A 20804-nucleotide genomic window follows, 5' to 3' on the forward strand; every position below is an offset into this window, starting at 1 on the left:
CTTCCTTCCTTCCTTCCTTCCTTCCTTCCTTCCTTCCTTCCTTCCTTTCTTTCTCTTTCTTTCTTTCTTTCTTTCTTTCTTTCTTTCTTTCTTTCTTTCTTTCTTTCTTTCTCTCTTTCCTTCCTTCCTTCTTTCTTTTCTTTTCTCTTTTCTTTTCTTTTCTTTTCTTTTTTGAGATAGAGTATTTTTTGAGATGGAGTCTAGCTCTGTTGCCAGGCTGGAGTGCAGTGTTGCGATCTCGGTTCAATGCAATCTCCGCCTCCTGGGTTCAAGCCATTCTTCTGCCTCAGCCTCCCGAGTAGCTGGGATTATAGGCATGTGTCACCACACCCAGCTAATTTTTGTATTTTTAGTAGAGACAGTGTTTCACCATGTTGGCCAGACTGGTATCTATCTATTGGCCTCATGATTCACCTGCCTCAGCCTCCCAAAGTGCTGTGATTACAGGTGTGAGCCATCGCGCCCGGCCACATTTTCTTTTCATTTGTTGTTATACCAATTGTGTTTCCTTCTTGAGAAGTCATCTTGCGCTGCTGTCAGGTAATTTCCTTTCTTCTGGTTATGCATTGAATTGTGTCCTCACAAAAGGCGCTGAAGTCCTAATTGCCAGTACCCGTGACTGTGACCTTACTTGGATCACCTTAACAGACCATCAAGTTAAGATGAGATCATGAGGGTAGGCTGTAAGCTAACATGAGGTGTCCTTAAAAGAAGGGAAACTTGGATGCAGAGATGGACACACATAGGTAGAAAATGGCATGAAGACACAAGGAGAACCATCTCGAAACCAAGAAAGGCCCGAGCCTACCAGAGAGTAGCAGAGAGGAATGAAGCAGATTCTCCCTCACAGCCCTCAGAAGGAACCGACTCTGCAGGCTCTTTGACTTTGAATTTCTAGTCTCCAGAACTGTGAGACAGTTTCTGTTGTTTAAGCCACCCAGGCTACAATACTTTGTAATAGCAGCCCCAGAAAACTAGTACATCTTAGCTAATGTGTAAGGTCCTGGTAAGCATGACAGAAGTTGTATCTGTAAATACACTCAAAGGCTAGTGGCTGGTGTATTAGTCTGTTCTCACACTGCTATAAGGACATACCTGAAACTGGGTAATTTATAAAGGAAAGAGGTTTAATGGACTAACATTTCCACATGGCTGGGGAGGCCTCACAATCATGGCAGAAGGTGAAGGAGGAGGAGGAGCGAAGTCACCTCTTACATGGCGGCAGGCAAGAGACCGCGTTCAGGAGACCTGCCCTTTATAAACCATCAGATCTTGTGAAACGTATTCACTATCACGAGAATAGCATGGAAAAGACCCACCCTCATGATTCAGTTACCTCCCACCGGGTCCCTCCAGTGACATGTGGGGATTTGTGGGAGCTGCAATTCAAGATGAGATTTGGGTGGGGACAGAGCCAGACCACATCAGCTGGTAGATACTTGTCATCTTACTGCAATGTAGGCTTCAGCTTGTGAGTCATCAACATGGGGCTCTCTACCCAAGGATGACAGCTCCTCAATGATTGTGGATACTTGGCTACATAGGGTGAATGGGACATAGGGAACATAGGGAACATCTGGGACGTAGGGATGGGCAAGATGTTCCGTCTTGGGACATAGGGAGCATCTGATTATAACCATGCAGATACAGAGGACTTTCTACCATTATATGAGGGCCATGGAAAGAGCCATGTGTTCAGATAGCAAGAGAGCCAAGAGAGGTTCTAAGGGGAAGGATTAGGTCAGGGAATTCTGGGCAGAAACTGCCTGAGATCCAGCCTCCCACAAACTTCCATCTTTAAAGATTTTCCATCTTTATTTAGAGATGGAACATACTCATATCCAATATATAAAAAGAACTGGCCAGCCATGGGTGGCTCATGCCTGTAATCCCGGCACTTTGGGAGACTGAGGCAGGTGAATCACCTGAGGTCAGGAGTTCGAGACCACCCTGGCCAACATGGTAAAACCCCATCTCTACTAAAAATACAAAAATTAGCTGGGCATGGTGGCACATGCTTGTAATCTCATCTACTTGGCAGGCTGAAGTGGGAGGATTGCTTGAACCTGGGTGATGGAGGTTGCAGTGAGCAGAAATTGTACCACTGCACTCTAGCCTGGGCAACAGAGTGGGACTCCATCTCAAAAAAATAAAAAATAAAAATAAATAAATAAATAAATAACTCCTGGCTGGTTGTTGTGGCTCATACTTGTAATCCCAGATCCTTGGGAAGCCAAGATGGGAGGATTATTTGAGGCCAGGAGTTCAAGACCAGCCTGGGCAACATAGCCAGTTTCTATCCTAAAAAATTAAAAATAAATAAATAAAACAAAATTAGCTGGGTGTGGTGGCACACACCTGTAGTCTCAGCTGCTCAGAAGGCTGAGGTGGGAGGATTGTTTGAACCCAGGAGGCAGAGGCTGCATTGAGAGATGATCATGCCACCGCACTCCAGCCTGAGTGACAGAGAACCTGTCTCTAAAAAAATATCTAAAAAAGGAATTCCTACAAATCAATAAGAAAAAGGCAGATAAGCCATACTTCACAAAGATGTATACTTCACAAAGCAGCATATCCAGAATAGTCAATAAGCATATGAAAAAAGTCTCACTTTCATTAGTCATCAGTGAAATGCAAATTAAAACCTCAATGAGACACCATTTCAATAAAACTTTATTTACAAAGTTGTATATATCTATCAGCATGGGTAAAATAAAAGATTTTCTAAGTATTCTCAAGGATATGGAACAACTGGAATTCTCCTACATTGCTGGTGGGAGTATAAACTGAACAACTCACTTTGGAAAAGTGTTTGGCAGCACCTTCAGAAGTGAAACATGCATCTTCTGTACATCTGTATACCCCTGTATGATACATCCGTGTGTGTGCATAAACATAAACATATACACTCTACATCTATAGCATGAATGTCCACCCTGGACATGTACAGTGATATTCATAGCAGCTTTATCCAGAATAACCCCAAACTGGAAAAACCCACGTGTCCCCAAACAGGAGAATGGACAAATGAATTGTGATGTATTCTTTCAACGGAATATTACCCAGAAATAAAAAAGAATAAACTGCAGATACACAAAACTGCATGGACGAATCACATAGGCATTATGTTGAGCCAAAGGAGCTAAACTTGGAAGAGAACATACTGTCACATGAATCATGCATGAAGTTCAAAACTAGCAAAACTAGTCTTTCATGAGATTAAGTCAGAATAGTAGCTATCTGGAGGGATGGGGGTGTAGTATTGACTGGAAAAGGGTGTAAGAAAACTTTCTGGGGTGTTAGGGATGTTCTAGATCTTGATCTGACCTGGGAAGTGGTTACATGGTTGTACACACATGTTAAAATTCGCTGAGTCATATACTGGAGATTTGTGAACTTTGTAGGTAAGATATATATTTCAATAAAAAATTTAACATTAAAAATATTACAATAGATTTGAATAAATCGGGGAAGTTTCAAAAAAGCAAAGTTACAGATTGCATATGTAATGTGATCTGAACTCCATTAAAACTTCAGGGAAAAAAATGGAAAGAAAATCTGTGGAAAGGCTGGGCACATACATTTACGCCTATAATCCCAACACTTTGAGATTGACTTGAACTTCTGATTGCTTTGGCCCAGGAGTTCAAGACCAGCCTGGGTTATATGGTGAAACTCCATCTCTACAAAAAAATACAAAAATTAGCCGGGCATGGTGGCACATGCCTGTAGTCTCAGCTACTCAGGAGGCTGAGGTGGGAGGATTGCTTGAGCCAGGAGGCGGAGGTTGCAGTGAGCCAAGATTGTGTCGGTGCACTCCTGGGTGTGGGAGCAAGACCTTGTCTGACACAGACAAAAAACAAAAAAAAGAAAATTGGCTGAATAATTAATAGTGGTTTCTGGATGGAGGGATTGTATTTCCATTTCTCAATAGATTTCAGTGTTTTCTGTTTTCTCTGATGTATGTATCTTATTTCCATATCAGAAAAATTGAAATGAGAGAAACAATCACTGAGTTGATTTTGGCATAATTTCAGGGAATTGTAAATCAAGTTTGACATTTTAGGGGTGAAATAGAAATTCAGAGATGGGCAAATTTAGAAGGCATCACAGAGGGGTAAACCTGAAGGGGAACTGGAACAGCATTTTGGGAAGGATATGAATGAAAGCAGGAATGGGGGATGGTCAAGGAACCTTGTGTGATGTTTCCGTTGGCCCGCGTTCTTCAGCCTATGCCAGTCTGACTTTGTTTCCATCTAGTTCATGAGTTCTGCAGTCCCTTCTGTGGGCCTTCAAGGATGTACTAGCTTTTTCTTACACTCTGTCGTGGTGATTTAAAACCATTTATGATTTTTATCCTTAACAAGCTCTTTTCCTAGCCTTCTACATTTTTAGGCATTACCATTTGCTCTGTTCTCTATTTTGAGGCTGCCTTTTCTTCCCTGCTGCACCATATGCCAATGTGAGTTTAAAAATCAATTGCAAGCCATTCTCTCCTCCCCAAAAATAAATAAATAACCCCAGATCCCCCTTCCCTTCCACCACAACACACACACGGAGCTCCAAATGATCCATCTGTCCTATTGAAGATAACCCACTTCATCCTGAGGCAGGCTATTTTTGTTTGCTTTGTCTTGAAAATTCCTATGTTGCAAGCGTTAAAAAGTACATTGGTTTCCATCAGAGAATGAAAAGGAAAGCACTTTGTTCTCCTGTTTCATACCTATTGCAGGGCTGTGCACAAAGAAATGCTCAATAAATGCTGATTGAATTGCCTTGATGCAGATCATGGTCTGTGCCACATTTCAGATTTTTCTGTGCACATTTTTACTGATGATTGCACATTTATAATCATAAAATGGATTATGAAAGGGGTAATATTCCCTGGAATCCAGTATTTTCTTGATCTTTTTTTTTGCAAATCTGTATCCTTTTAGGTGAGTTTAATTACCAAATTTTCAAATTCTCTGTGGTATCCAAGAATGGCTGGAAGCCTTCTGTGAGTACTGTTTGTTTTGTTTTCAAACTGCTTCTGTCCCTTTCCTTGATAGGGTAAGTAATAGCATTATGCTGTGTTACTGGAAATTTTAATCAATAAAATGTACGTGTCTTTAATTAGGATGCTAGGAAGTACTGCTGAGTTTGATCATTTAGTTAATGCAATGAGCTAAGAGGCTCAAGCATTTATGTGCACAAGGTCAATTTGAGTAAATTTGAGCCTAGATGGGCAATTTTCATATTTTTTCCAAGATAACCTAAATGAAAGATTCATTTTAAGATTCAAAGTTAATAAATGTTTGGGAAAGCAGTTCTCCTGAAACAGACATAGAAATGAGGGAGACTAGCTTTGCTTTTAAGAAGTTCACAGTTCAGTGATTCCTTCTCTCTTTCATGTACGCCTGTGGCTCAGCTCTCACCTCTGGGTGGATGGATACTACGAAAGCTATCCCTCCTGCTCTGACTTTCCGTGAGACCTAGAGCAGCATTCTCAGCTGCCTGCTGGACACCACTTCATGGATGTTCTGATGACCTCTTAAGCTTCTTATTAGATCTGAAATTGGCTCATTTTTACCTCTTTCTACCAAAACACATTATCTTTCCTGTGTTTCTTATCTAAATGGCTCTACTTTTTTGCAGTCTCTAACCTTTGGGATTCTTTTTGATGCCTCCCCTTTCATTGAAGGTTGATTTCAAGCTGGCCATGGCAGTGTGTACCCGTAGTCCTAGTTACCCAGGAGGCTTAGGTGGGAGGATTCTGTGAGCTCTAGAGTTTGAGTCCAGCCTAGGCAACGTAGCAAGACCCCATCTCTTAAAAACGATATAAATAAATGAAAGAAAGAAAGGTTGATTTTCCCCTTATCAAGTATCTATGTCCTTTTTCTTCTGGCCATTTGTCTATTAGGGCTGTCTCCTATAAACGGTGCCCATCCTTAGTTTGGCTGGGAATATATGAACCCGTGTAAGAAGGGAATGGCCCAGTGGGGTACTATCTATTCGTGAGATGATCTTAGATCTTGTTTTCCTTATCTACTAATATCCCTGTCTCACTCCACTTGTCCCTTGGTCATCAAACTTACCCATCTCTCCTCCCACCTCCACCTAGGCTGGGTGTTCTTTCATTTCTTCCTCTTCCCAAATGCTGATGCATAATTGACTACTTCCTCATTTACAATTTTTTATTAAGTATTTGTAGAAACAACTCTTCCAATGGATTCCCTCTCCCAAGCACTGCCCCCTTTCAATTTGGTGCAACCTGAAGTCTGCCCATCCGCTAGTACTGCCCACTTCAAAGGAACCCCAACCATACCCTCTTCCAGTCAATGACATGATGTCAACATTGGCATGCTTTGCGACTCCAAAGGTAGACATTGCATTTGTTCTCATTTCCAAAAGCTCATGGAATGGATGTTTACTGCAAGGTAATAGCACCCAGATGATGATTTCTAACACACTGGAGAGAAGTGATTATTTTTGCATTGGGATACATGCTAGAGGTAAAACTCAGTGGGGAAATATGGATGAATCTCAAAAACATGCTGAGCGAAAGAAGCTGGGGTGAAAGGGTGTATATTGGATGGTTCTATTTATATGAAGTTCTGGAATGTGCACAAAGTGATAGAAATGGCAACAGTGGCTGTGGTGTGAGGGCAGGGATTGACTGGGAAGGAGCACAGAGGAACTTTCTGCAGTGCTGGAAGTGTTCTGTATCTTGACAGATGTGTGGTTTACATAGGTGAATGCATTTGTTAAAACTCATCAAATTGTATACTTAAGATCTATGCTTTTTGCTGTATGTAAATTATACCTTAATTTAATAATAGAAACACAAAAAAATAATTTAAAGGGAAAAATTGCAGAGTAAAATGTGTAATAGTATCCTACTAGTGGTTAAAGAGAAAAGACTGTATGTGTAGGAATAAACAAAATAATATGATAGGGAGAGGAGCAGACATGCTTTTGTATTTGTTATCAGGAAACATTTGCTTTGGAAGTGCTACTATTTAATATCAGACACTGTTTTTGAGAATACATGGTCACTTTTGCAGTGGTTCACAGCAGATTAAAATCTGATTTTAGAAATAGGAAGGTATAGATTTTCTCTGTGGAAACTTCCAATGCTTCTAAAAATCTTGCACCCTGCTGCCTTCCCTCAGTACCTGAAATAAATCACAACTGTTTGGTTTAAGTTTGGTAAGTAGGAGGGTTTAAATCACAGCTTTTATAATAACTAATATGTGGATCCCAGACTGATAGCCTACAGGCCATGGTAGGCCTGTGAACATGTTTTGTTCTGTTTTGTTGGAGAGTGGAAACATGGACAGTGGTCCTTTTTTCTTTTTATGAGTTGCAAATCTTTGAAACTTGGGAAATTTCCTGTAAAAATGTGAACGTCTGGCAATACCTGCCTGGCTTGCATTCTAAAACAATAATTGCTTGGATCTGAGTACTGGCTCCTCCCTTTATAAAATTAAGATATAATTTATTTTTTATATATCCCACCATTCACAGTTATCTCAGGACCAATCTACTGCCTCCATTAAAAACAAATTCTACTCTCAGTCCTATTTTGATTTGCAACCTCTGGATTAACATTTATGGAGCCATTTCTATGTACCAGGAACTATCAAGGGTATCAGGAACTATTTAGTATATACATGAGGGAGATATTCTTTTATCTGTTTTACAGATGAAGTAACCAAGCTTCAATTAGAACCCACCTGAGGTTGCTCAGTAGCAAGTAGCCAAACCAAGATTTGAACTAGTTATTCTTACTCCCAGAGCCTACAAATTACTGACCATGTTGTTGTTTGTTTTTTACTTTTAACTTTAGTTTCATCTATTGTTGAGCAAAAATTTAGTACTTACTGCTGGTTGAGTTCTGATTAGTTTCTTTGTGATTTATTTTGGTGGAATAATCCCTGGTCTCCAAACGCTATTGATTTTGCATTCCTAGCAGTAAAAAAGAAAAAAAAAAATGTGTAATACGTATGTATATTATTTATTGGTAAATAATAAACTTGGGCTGTATTACCATTATGTACACTTTTAAACATATAGGTATTTAAAAGTCTTAAAGAATAAGAATATATATATATATATATCTTCCAGAATTTTCTCTCCACACTGCAGAAAATTATGTTGTAGGTATTGCACACCCTATCTTGGCAGCCAATAGATTGAGTGATGCCTGGACAATGATTCTGCCCGAAAGCATTTTCATATCAGAGACTGCCAATTTTGTACCCAATAAATTGTGCCTTCTAGATAAAGGATTCAGGAGAAAGGTCACCTGATTTGCCCACACTATAGGAAGACAGCAGAAAGTTCTCCATTGTTAGAAAGGTATTGTCCCTCTGTAGCCACATTTAAACGACTGTATTCTAAAACCTTCTATAACTGTGAACTCCAAAATAGCCAAAGGTATCTTTTATTCCTATTAAGGCCTGGGATTCCCCTTTGGGGAGCTTAGGTTCTTTTCAAACATCTAATTTTGACTGTGGATTTAATGCAGAGAAAAGCAGTATCCTCCCAGGTCTCAGTTTCTCAGTCTGAGATGTGGGGGCTCCATCTCACAGGACTTCTGCTATGATTAACAAATTTGTGGTTTTAAATACTTGGACAAAACAAGCGCTGAGAGAGGCTGTTAATACTGAATCAGTGTGAAATGTATTTGTGGATCCGTGCCAACAGTTTTCCCAGAATTCTGGTGCTCTAAAGAAAGAATGACAATTGAGTATGTTTTTGAAGGCTTGCTTTGCGCCTGCTCAAAGGTCACGCCGTGCTATCTCTCTAAATAGAGTTGTTCATATGTGGAAGGATAGGTTTTTCTTTCTAAGAGCTTCTCCATGTCCTTTGACCTCCTTCCCATCAACTTGTATGATCTGAGTGAAGCTTTATTCTAGAGCATCCTCTGTTTGGACTGTTCTTTTCTGCCCTCCCCTAACCTCCTTATTCCCTTGGTCAGTCTGTCTTCAAGGCCCAGATGGAACACCAGATTCTTCACAATCCTACCAGCACCAGGGTGACTTAATCTTTCCCTCTCATGCTCTTTCAAAAAATCAGAGCGCAGCATCTAGTGAATGCGAGGGAGCACATTTGACACACCCCCTTGTGGACTGAAAGCCTTGTGTGTGTGCGTGTCATCATTGGGAATGCAATAGAAATACATAAAGTTGTTCATGTAAAATGTGAAACATACGCCACATCTCTGTTCTGGAACATTTTCTTTTATTAAGAAAGAAACATTAGGCCATGGCTCATGCCTGTAATCCCAACATTTTGGGAGGCTGAGGTGGGCGGATCACCTGAGGCCAGGAGTTCAAGACCAGCCTGGCCAACATGGCGAAACCGCGTCTCTACTAAAAATACAAAAATTAGCCAGGCATGGTGGCACACACCTGTAATCCCAGCCACTTGGGAGGCTGAGGCAGGAGAATTGCTTAAACCCAGGAGGCAGAGGTTGCAGTGAGCCAAGATTGCACCACTGCACTCCAGCCTGGGTGACGGAGCGAGACTCCATCTCAAAAATAAAGTAAAATAAAAATTTTTTAAAAAGAGAGAAACATGAAAAAATTTAAAAAGACAGAAAATTAAAAGAGATCATTAACCATATCCCCAAACTCTAAGTCAAACCCACAGACTTTTACTGCTATAATGATACACTGGCATGGTATTTACCAAGTTGCACTGTAGTTAGGCACACCCATGCCTGGTTTCCTGCTAATGTGTGTGCTCTTTGTGGGCCGCTACATTATTCATCATTAAGGCTGCTGTCACCTGGCCCATCCTATTGTAGGCACTTAATGAATGTTTTAGTTAGCTCACAGTCTCAAAGGATAGAGAAGGGCCTGACACTGATTTTAACCCAGTCGCCTGTTCTATTCCTTATCTAGCTTACATATTTCTTGTGACCATAAACTATAGGAGGTTCTGTGAAGCTAAAGCTGAAGTCCGCAGGTGAAAGATCTCAAAAAAGGAAGCCAGTGAGTGAGAAGCCCTGATAATAGCATAGTCAGAAAATAGATTATCTGGGGTACTGGAGATTTCCTAGTAAATTGACAGTGAACATGAGGTTTGCCAGAGTGAGTCAGAGCTTTTCAGTGTTGAGAGAGACGAATTATAAATACTTCAAACGGTGCCATTAGAAACGCTTCCCTCTGCATTTTTCCTCCTGGGAGAGCAACGGTGGGGAAGCTGGAGCAGGCAGGCACCGTGCACCTGCTCCAGGGTCAGCACCTTTGTCAGGGGAGGTGCAGAGAAATGCTGATGCTGGGGTTTCTGGTTCTACACTCAGCTATTTATCCCACCAGCAAGGACAGCCTGTCTCCTAATTACCAACTACTGGGACAGCTTCCTATGTCCACAGCTGGCCAGGGCCTCTCGGGCATGTGCCTGCCACTTAGTGCCTTCCAGTTCAGTGGCACTTAGATATGCTCTAACCAGGAGGATGGTAATTATATCTTGCAGCTGTATATGTAGTCTAGCAGTTCTTAGACACCATGGTATAGAATGTGTACATTTTCCTCTTCTAGCAGAGCATTAATAATGGCCAGAGTGTGTTTTGTCTTTTATATCTGCCTTTTCAAGTATTGGCTACTCACATTTCACAGTGACTTATAGAGAATTACCAAATGTTATTTATAAGGCATTGAGTACCAAGTATGTACAGAGCCTCATGTAAAGGAAACAGGGTGACAAAGGCAAGACTCCTGCACTCCAGCAGCTTAGCAGCTGGCAGGAGAAATAAGACAGTCTATAGGTAACCTTATTACGAGGCAGGATTATAAATACCATGGGAGAGCTGCTGTCTGGGGACAAGATAGGAAGAAATTGATTCTAATCAGAGTGATTCTGGAAGCCTGTTTGGAGGAGGTAATGTTTGAGCTGCACTTTTAAGCACAGGTAGATTTTCAGAAAGTTGCAATGAGAAGGAGGTTGAGGAATTTCAGGAAAAGCAAAAGAAGCATGGGCAGGATGAAGAGCTGTGTTGAGGGCATAGAGAAGGTTTGGCTGCTGGCAAAGACTGCAGCCTGGTGGATGGTGATGTGTGGGCAGCACCTTAGTGCTCTGATTCTGCGGAGGAGATTCATGGGAGAGTCTTGTCTAACATATGAAGTTGGAGCTCAGGGGGTGCCTGTGACCCCACTCTGAGCTGATCTTCATCTGTGGCTGCTTTCTTGAAGGCATTCCAAGCCTGCCTCTCATTGCACTTTGGGAACGTTGCCTATGCAGAGTATTGTCAGAGAGTAATTTGAGACACTTGATGCCTGTTAAACTAATTATGCTTCAGTCCTCAGAGTGCCGTGGTGCTCTCAATCCTGAATGTTCAGCAGATTTTATGTAGTATCTGAATTATTAATAGAGAAGATATGGAAGAGGGTGTTTGGCTGCTTGTTCCATTTTGAGCAGGTCTTGGGCAAGTGGCATTACAGGAAGAGAAGCAGCTGCATGCAGAAGAATGGAGGAAGCAGGCCTCCCAGAGGAGACCTGCCCGGACCGGAGCCTGTGCCAGTATGCTCAGAAAATCACAGCCTGCTTTGGAGGGAAGGGTAAGACCCCTTAAACATTGGGCTTTGCAGAGAAGATGCCCAGGGCTGACCATGCAGAAGGACTGAACTTTAGGGCTTGCGGGGAGCAGGGAGCAGGGATAGCCGCTGCTAAGCAGGAGAACCTCAAATGGGCTGAGTCGTCGCTACCTGGAAGTCCAATTGCACCCCTTTTTCACAGCCTTCCCACTTAATCTGTTCTGTTTAGCAGCAAAGATCATCCTGACTTGTGAGCAACTGCAGGTGTTTTTGGAAGGCATGCCAAGGTCTTTTTGTTTGTTCATTTTGGTTAAAAAGCAACAACAAAAGTGAAAAGTAACCCCGTTAGCACTGATGAGGCCACAGGCTAACTGCAGACCATTTCCTTAGCAAACTAAATTCCGTAAATATTCGCATTGTAAGGTGGCAATTTGCTCTCTGACAAAATTTTATTCTTTAGTGAGAAGCAAGTAGATCCTAGCAGATGATTTAAGCAGGGAGGGGACACTTGTCTGCGAAAAAGACTTAAATCACTATATAGAATAAAGTCCATGTTCATTTGTGGAGAACCACTGGGACTGATGAAGAAAGACCAGTAATTGAGGCATCTGTTCCCCGAGCACTGTGTAGCCCCAAAACGCCTGGCTTTGGGCTGGGGCTCATCACATTAGGTGTTTATTGAGCTCCTACAGCGTGCAAAGGTTGGGTGTCCTCAGTGCCCACTGATGGTTCATTTTCATAATTTATCATAGAAGGGCTTGAGTAGGTACAGTGGAACTGCTTCTAGAAAGATTAGGAATTTCCTATCTGATAAGATACACAGGCCAGCAAAATCTTGGGCAGAAGTTCAACATTTGTAATTATCATTAGCTTTGTAATGTGGTGCATTGTGACATCATATCTTAGAACCATAGACACGGTCACAAAATCCACTGTACTCCTTTGTGATTGCTGTGACTGTAGTTTCCTGTGGGCTGTGGCAGAAGGAAGCAATGAAAGACCTGAATCCACTGGTGCTTCTTTAGGGTCTTCCCCAACTGTGCTTTTCTGCGTGAAGAGGTTGCTGTCAGGCAGATACCACTGCAAGTCTATTTTTAAGGCTGGAGGCTTGGCCTCTGCTAGGTATTTAACTGGAGCCATGTGGAGGAGGGTAAGTGAAAAGCTCTGAGCACTTGGGGAGTGGAACTTAGTTCACAGGTGTCTGCAGTCACTGCTGCCAGCATCTGAACTCTCATCCCTCTCCACTGCCTGAGAATGGAGTCAGCCCCCTCACATTTATATGTAGTTCGATTGTCTTTAAAAGCAAGCAGCCATTTGTTGTTCTCATTAGCCGTCTTTATGATCCATATGTAGTTTACTTTGCATCCTGACCTAAAATTAACAAAATGTATCAAAATTCTTACGTATCATTCCATTATTGAATAAGAATTTATTTTTTCCTTTCTGCAGTCTCTTAGAAGACAGTTGCATCTTGAACTAAATATATGGATCTGTAAACTTGTAAAAAAAAAAAAAATTTAGGAGTGTCCTGTGTATGCTCTGCAGATACAATGGCTAAGCACTGTGGTAGAGTTAATGCAGTGGAAATAGTTTTTGTGGGCAATGCTTGACGAGTTTAGGGACCAAGAAAGCAGAACAACTTTGTTATGGAACAGTTACCTTTTTTCCAGGTCAGGAAGATGCTGGGTTTGAAGGATATAATCTCTTTTCTGTCCAAAGTCTATGTTTGTGCGTTGTTACTGTGTTCCAGAGCCTGCCTTCAAAGTGGCTGCATCATGTGTCTCTGTATAAACGCATCTGTATTTCACAAAAAGACCATGTAAATACATATAAGCAAGTAGCTGCTCAGGTTCTCAGTTTCAAAGAGCAAAGCTCTAGGAAACCCAGCAAGAAAGAATTAACAGTGAAAGGCAGGGGTTTCCACACTACAATGTTTATTAGAAAACACTCTAGAAGAACCTGGTAGGGCCGAGGTGACCCTCAGGGATCTCCATCTTAAACAAATTGGCCCAGAAATCACATTTTTGGAAATATGTTTTGTTTTGTTTTTTTTTGATGGATGAATGCCACTCTTTTTTCCAGTTTTATATCTTTTCTTTCTTTTTTTTTAAATTTCAGTAGTTTTGGAGGGAACAGGTGATGTTTGGTTACATGGGTAAGTTCTTTAGTGGTGATTTCTGAGATTTTGGTGCACCCATCACCCCAGCAGTATACACTGCACCTAATGTGTGGTCTTTTATCCCTTACCCTCATTTTGAGAAACATTGATAGAACATCTTACATTGTATATCCGAACGTTCTTCAAAATAGGCAAGCAGGGAAAAGAACATGTACAGATTGTTTTACCTGCTTTGTAAACTGTTTTTAGAGGAAGACTTTGGAGGTTGGTGTTGGGCTTAATTCCCAGAATTTTGGAGCAGAAATTTTGAGGTGTGACTTTGGTAGTGGTAGAAGTCCCATGTTCCCACTTTCCCCAAGTCCACCGCAGTCTGAGTGCCTCTAGACAGCATCTGTTTCTTCCATTCCCACCGTGCTTCCCATTGGCATAGAATAATTCCAGCCAACTGGAATTCTCAGGTTTTTGAATTGTGTTGCCAATAGTTGAGGAACTAGTAACAAAAGAAGCAAAAATTTCCTTTCTCTGCTTCATCTGCCTGGGGCCTTTGTGGAAGGACCTGACTATTGGATAGAAAGAGTCATAGTGTGGAATTCAGAAGACCTGGCTCCACCCTAGGCTTTCTGCATTGTTCTGAGAAAGTCACATCTTCTCTGAGACTTACCTTCCTCATCTTAAAGGCTGGAGTAGATCAGTGCTTCCTGAGTGCTGGCACTAGTCTGGGAGAACGTTTAGAAATGTAAATGACGAGTTAATGGGTGCAGCACACCAACATGGCACATGTATACCTATGTAACAAACCTGCACATTGTGCAATGTACCCTAGAACTTAAAGTATAAAAAAAAAATAAGTTCTTGACCCCTACGTGCAAGAATCCCATATATATATTTTGTATTTTTTCAAAAGTTCTAAAATTTTTTTTTCTTTTTTTTTTTTTTGAGACAGAGTCTTACCCGGTCACCTAGGAGTACAGTGGCATAATCGTAGCTCACTGTAACCTCAAACTCCTGGGCTCAACCAATCCTCCTGCCTCAGCCTCCCAAGTAGCTGGGACTATAGATGCATGACACCACACTTGGCTAATCTTTTAATTTTTTTTTTTTTTTTTTTCTGTAGAAACAGAGTCTTGCTATGTTGCCAGGGCTGGTCTCGAAGTGGCCTTATGCAGTCCTCCCACCTCAACCTCCCAAAGTGCTAGGATTACAGGCGTGAGCAACCATACCAGCAGATGGTTCTTATGTGCAGCAATATTTGGGAACTACTGGACTAGATTACCTTTGATGGCCTTGTCAGCTCTATAGTTCTATTCTAGGGTTTTAATAAAAAGAAATTTATATTAGAACATAATAGCCCAATGACAGGAGAAGGAGTGTGAGTTTATTCATTTTGGCTTGTGACTTTTGTATGGTTGTAGACGGTCACATACGGTCACATATTGTACTGCATCTTACTGTGTGGATGTTAAAGAGTGAATGATAATTACTGGGGGTTGTCCTTTTTATAGCAATACATTAATTCCATGAAGATCCTTCTAGCTTGTAATTTTGTGAAAAGCTGAAGCTACCTACATGTTAATTCTGTCCCCATCATATGATTCTGCCATCAAAGCAAACCTCTGAAACAACTTTAAGACAGTAAACACTGGCTTAATGGAATGAGGCAGAAGGATTTTCCTGGTACTGAGGGGAGGGGTTCCCTTCTAGAAAATGGAAAGGAAATGATTGTTTGCTATGGCTGAGAGCTGGATTTGTCACAAGTTAAAGCTGAGGATCTTTAATCGAACCTCCCCCACCTCCACCTGTGAGATCTGAAATACTAGAGAACTTGGAATTATTACCCTGGGATTTTTCTGATAGACATTTTTAGGTTATACAAAATATGTGTATATATCCCTAGCCCTATTCTCAGTACTCTTACCAGATGATACTGAATATTCTAGGAGTATTTGCAGGAGAATCCTTGTAGATATTACAGCTATATTCTTTCTGTTGTTCTGGATATTAATCTGATGTTCAAATATGCATTCATGTCTGAGACTGACAGTCTGGAGTTCCTGGTAGTGGCTGTTTTTATACCTAATCGTCTGACTGAGAATATGGCGCCCTAAGCTCTTGAGGGTAATCACTTAAATACATCTGCCTTAATCTTCTTTGCTGGGCAGTGAGAAAAGGAGACAGTAAGGAGCCAGGGGAACAGAGAGAGTTGTGGACCAGCTCCGCTCCTTGGGCCCCCGCTGCCCATTTCTCATTTCTTGGAAATCTATGCCAAGATGCCTGCCTTCCTTGGTCTAAAGTGTCTGGGGAAATTGTGCAGCTCTGAGAAAAGCAAAGTCACCTCATCTGGGAGAACCAGTGCCAGGGGCTCGAACAGAAGGAGACTGATTGTTGAGGACCGGAGGGTCTCTGGGACCTCCTTCCCCGCTCACAGGCGTGCCACTGTCACCCATTTGCTGTATCTCTGTCCCGAGGACTACTGCCCACGTGGGCGCTTATGTAACAGCGTTGATCCTTTTGGTAAGTAAAATAACCCTCTCTGGACGTGGTTTTGTGTTTTGTGATTGGCGTAATTAAGAGAGTACTATCCAGATCATTCTTCCGTAATATGTTCTTCAAAGGAAACACTATCCTTAATATATAATTAATGGGGGTGAGGGTGGGAGAAATGGAGAATGTAACATAAGTACAGCTATGGAGCTAAATTCCAAGGATATTTTTGTCCAGGATTTTATGATCTTCAGTAACAAATGTATCTCTTTCCAAACTTGGTAGGAATAACTGTCAGTAATAGGAAGTATGATGGAAAAGAAAGATCTCTATCTGTAGATGCTATTATTTCATATGACAAAGGATGAACGGAAAGAAAATATTCAAGGCGGGAGATAGAGGCTAGCAAAAGATGACCTAAGTAAAGTTGAGGTCCAAATTGTGTCACTGTGTAGGGAGGGCTCGTCTTGTGAAATGTTCTAAAAAATGTAAAATAAAATAAAAAGAAAACATTTTAATATTGAGAGAACTTGTTGAGGCTTCTTTTCAGTGAAGCTCATTAAAACGTGTCACTCATCCCTCTGCCTGGGAAAGAGGTGAAGGCCCACTCTCAGGATAGAGTTATTCCACTTGGGAGTTTTCAGACTTTGAAGTTATCATGCTGCCTTTATTAATGAAGATGATACCTACCCAACTGCTCACACCTTGTCAAAGTCAGCACTAGAATTAGTACAGGAAGCAGAAGGTGATTAACCATGGTCCCTATGAATGTATGAAGTTAAGTGAAATGAGCCAGGAAGCATAACATATTCCTCATCATTCTTGGACAGCCAGAGTTGAACTGGATTCAGTTTAGCCGAAGTAAGGGAGTTAAGATATTCTGTTTTGTTGCAATCAGCTTTCAACAGTTTTATTGAGTTATAATTCATAGGCTGTAAAATTCATCCATTTAAAGTATACAATTCAGTGGGTTTTAGTATGTTACTGATGTGTTACATACATATTTTCACTGCCTCAAAAAGAAACCCCGTACCCTTTAGCTATTGCCTCCCCACCCCAACCTCTTCACCCCCATCTCTCAGCCATAAGAAATCAAAATCTACTTCTGCCTCTTAGATTTCCCTATTCTGGATATTTCATGCGAATGGAATTTATAACATGTGGTCTTTCGTTTATGGCTTCTTTCACTTAGCATGTTTTCAGGGTTCACCCATATTGTAGCACATGTCAGTACTTTATTCCTTGTTATGGCCAAATACTGTTTCACTGTATGGATATTCCACAATTTGTTTCTCCTTACACCAGCTGATGGACATTTGGGATGTTTCCAACTTTTGACTCTTATGAATCATGCCCCTATGCATATTCATATACGAGGTTTTTTTTTTTTTCTTTTTTCATGTCAGATGGGTAATGTGCCAATGTCATAACAAGGTTCAAGGGTGGCACACCTCATGCACACATGCATGAACACATCAAAAGAATCATTATATACAGGTTTTTATGTGGACATATGATATGTCCAGGGCTCTTGGGTATATACCTAGGAGTGGAATTTCTGGGTCATGTAATAAGTCTATGTCTAACCTTCTGAAGGACTTCTTGATTATTTTACAAAGCGGTTACTCCATTTTACATCCCCACCAGCAGCATATGAAGGTCCCAGTTTCTCCACATCTTTGCTAATACTTGCTATTATCTGTCTTTTTTTTTTTTTTGAGATGGAGTTTTGCTTTGTTGCCCAGGCTGGAGTGCAATGACCCGATCTCGGCTCACTGCAACCTCTGCCTCCCGAGTTCAAATGATTCTCCTGCCTCAGCCTCCCAGGTAGTTTGGATTACAGGCACGTGCCACCACACTTGGCTAATTTTGTAATTTTAGCAGAGGTGGGGTTTCACCATGTTGGCCAGGCTGGTCTGGAACTCCTGACCTCAGGTGACCTGCCTACCTCCACCTCCCAAAGTGCTGGGATTATAGGCGTGAGCCACCACGACTGGTCTTATCTGACTTTTTTGTTCTAGCCATCCTAGTGGGTGTGAAGCAGTGTCTCACTGGGACTATACAGAGCTTTGGCTGGGACAGAGAAGGCTGACAAGCAGGTCAGTGCTCAGGCAGGACAGGATACTGACAGCTGCTGATGGTGACAGCTCCTTGTTTCTTACTCTTAACAAGCTTCTCTTCATGATTCCAGGCACATCCTTTTTTAGGGTAGCAGGGAGTGGGGATGGAGAAGCCACACCTTCTTCCCAGTCCCCTTACAAGCTCTGCTCAGAAGACTTTGTTCAGAACCAGCTGACTTATACCTATTGCAGCAAAGGACACCTCCCTCAAAAATCAGATCCACATACTAGTGGATACCTAGAATCCCTTTATTGAGGAAAAAACGTTTTATTCCACAAATAGGAATAAAAATGAAACATATAGATTTCTGCCAGAGCTAACGCTTTATTCTGAATGACTTCGGTGCTTCTGTGGAATGTTTCTACTCAAAGAGACTCAAATCAGATATTTTTGGAGTGAGCCACTGTTGCTCTTGAAAGAGAGATAAGATCTGTTGGGAGGAGAAGGCAGGAAGGCAAGGGGAAGCCAGGTAAGCTGTAGTTTAATGAAAGCATGCTGGATAATGACTTATCAGCAGATTCCCTCACGAGGGAACAAGAGAATTAACAGTATCAGAGAGAGTTCTGGATACAGGAAAGGTAATCATCATTGGGATATCCATATCTTAGTGGAGGCAGATAAGGAAATCTGGGAGATTAGTTAAGTGTTGTGACTTGGAGGTTGGACATTCCAGCATTTGACTCCCAGCTCTTCTACTCAATAAATGTGTTACTTTGGGAAGTTAGTAATTCCAAGTGCGTTTCTCTGTCCCTAAGGTAGGCAGGGAATGCATACCTTATATGATCACTTTGAGCAGGCCTATCCCTAGAGTAGATGGGGCCCTGGGCAAATATTTTTTGTAGGGCTCCTGTCTATATAAACAACTTGTGTCAACAGCTCAATCTGTTTCAATCGTGGGAAAGAAATGCCACACCAGCCTGAGGAAGTGATTGCTTGCTAGGCTTGTCTCCTAGAATGGAGCCAGCTCCGGGGCCCCAAGAAACCCCACTGGCATGACTCCTGGGGTTCCTTGGGGCATCTGGCCAACCCTTTGCCCAGTATGGGAGAGATGCAGAGGATCACTAGAGAGATCTGTGAAGAGAAGGCTCAGATTCCCCATCCGGACAGCACTGCTGGCCCCAGCGATCCCAGGTACCAGAGCGCACTTAGACATTTTTGAGGAAGGAATGGGGTTAGGGCAGGGGCCCTATTTGCCTGTGTCTGGGGACAGTATTGATTATGAGGACTCAATGAGAACCTGGCTGGGCATGGTGGTGTGGGCCTATAGTACCAGCTACTTGAGAGGCTGAGGCAGGAGGATCACTTGGACCTAGGAGTTCAAGACCAGCCTGGGCAACATTGCAAGACCCTATCTCAATTTTAAAAATTGTAAATACAGATAAAAATAAATTTAAAGAATGAGAACGTGCATATCAAAGTGTTTGGTATAGTGGTGCACAGAAGCATACGGTAAATGTTAATTTCAGTAATAATAGTAGAGTTGCAATATAGTCAGCATTAGTCATATTTGACAATCTCTATGGAGGTTGAATTAAAAAAAAATAAGAAAAATTGTTTATTATTGTTAAAAATAATTTCTATTGTTTGCCTTCCATGCTGTGAAACAATAGAGGCCCACAACTATAGATGCTGCACAGGACGTGGGGTTCCCAGGAAGCCACTGTGTGCTCAGAGCATCCTGTTTAGGACAGGTGCTTGGAGGAAGTGCGCCCTCCTGCAGCCATGCATGTTCCTGTGCACGAAGCCCCAGAGTGTTCAGGAGCGGCTCCTGGCAGGGTGCTCAGGAATGTTTGGCAAAGGCCTCCTGCAGCTGTCAGAAAGATCTCAAGATGCTGCAGCTTCCTGTTGTTGTCTGGTGCTCAATCCCTGCTTTGAGTTGTGCTGGACTCCATGATTTTCCAAGTGTCCCCATGCGTATCTGTCCTTTGTTATGCTCAAAACAACCCTTGGATATTGCAAGGGAAGAAATTGTTTTCCCCACTTAACAATAGCAATGAATTAGCAAGAAGATGGGAAAAGTGGGCAAAACAAATATATCAGAGAACATACACAATAGCTTCTGCAAAAATATATCAGTGCACATATATCAGTGAAATAGATCAGTAAACATACAAAACAGCCTCTGCAGCTTCTGACTGTAGATGTAGTACTATTCTAGAAGAACAGCTGTCATTCACTGGGGGCCTACTATATCTCAAACATTGTAATAAGTGTCTTTTTTTGTTTGGTTTTGTTTTTGAGACAGGGTCTCCCTCTGTCTCTCAGGCTGGAGTGCAGTGGTGCGAACAGAGCTCACTGCAGCCTTCACCTCTTGAGCTCAAGTGATCCTCTTGCCTCAGCCTCCCATGTAGCTGGAACCACAGGCACATGCTACCATGCCTAGCTAATTCTTTGACATTTTCGTAGAGACAGGGTCTCACTTTGTTGCCCAGGCTGGTTTCAAACTCCTGACCTCCAACAGTTCTCCTGCTTTGGCTTCTCAAAGTGTTGAGATTACAGGCGCAAGCCACCACACCTCGTCTGTGCCATGTGTTTTATGATTTTTCCATGTTTGATAT

The 20804-nt window shown here is 41.8% G+C and overlaps 1 protein-coding gene and 1 non-coding gene across 2 annotated transcripts in view; one reads left to right on the forward strand and one right to left on the reverse strand.

Moving 5' to 3' along the window:
• Positions 1-20804, forward strand: part of ABLIM1 (actin binding LIM protein 1) — a 257200-nt gene that overhangs the window by 10713 nt on the left and 225683 nt on the right. The gene's annotated exons all lie outside the window — the stretch shown is intronic.
• Positions 17526-17625, reverse strand: LOC111538957. The gene has a single exon (XR_002730524.1). It is a non-coding gene; the product is annotated as a small nucleolar RNA U13 (small nucleolar RNA).

This window comes from Piliocolobus tephrosceles, chromosome 9 (assembly GCF_002776525.5).
Source record: "Piliocolobus tephrosceles isolate RC106 chromosome 9, ASM277652v3, whole genome shotgun sequence".
NCBI lineage: Eukaryota > Metazoa > Chordata > Mammalia > Primates > Cercopithecidae > Piliocolobus > Piliocolobus tephrosceles.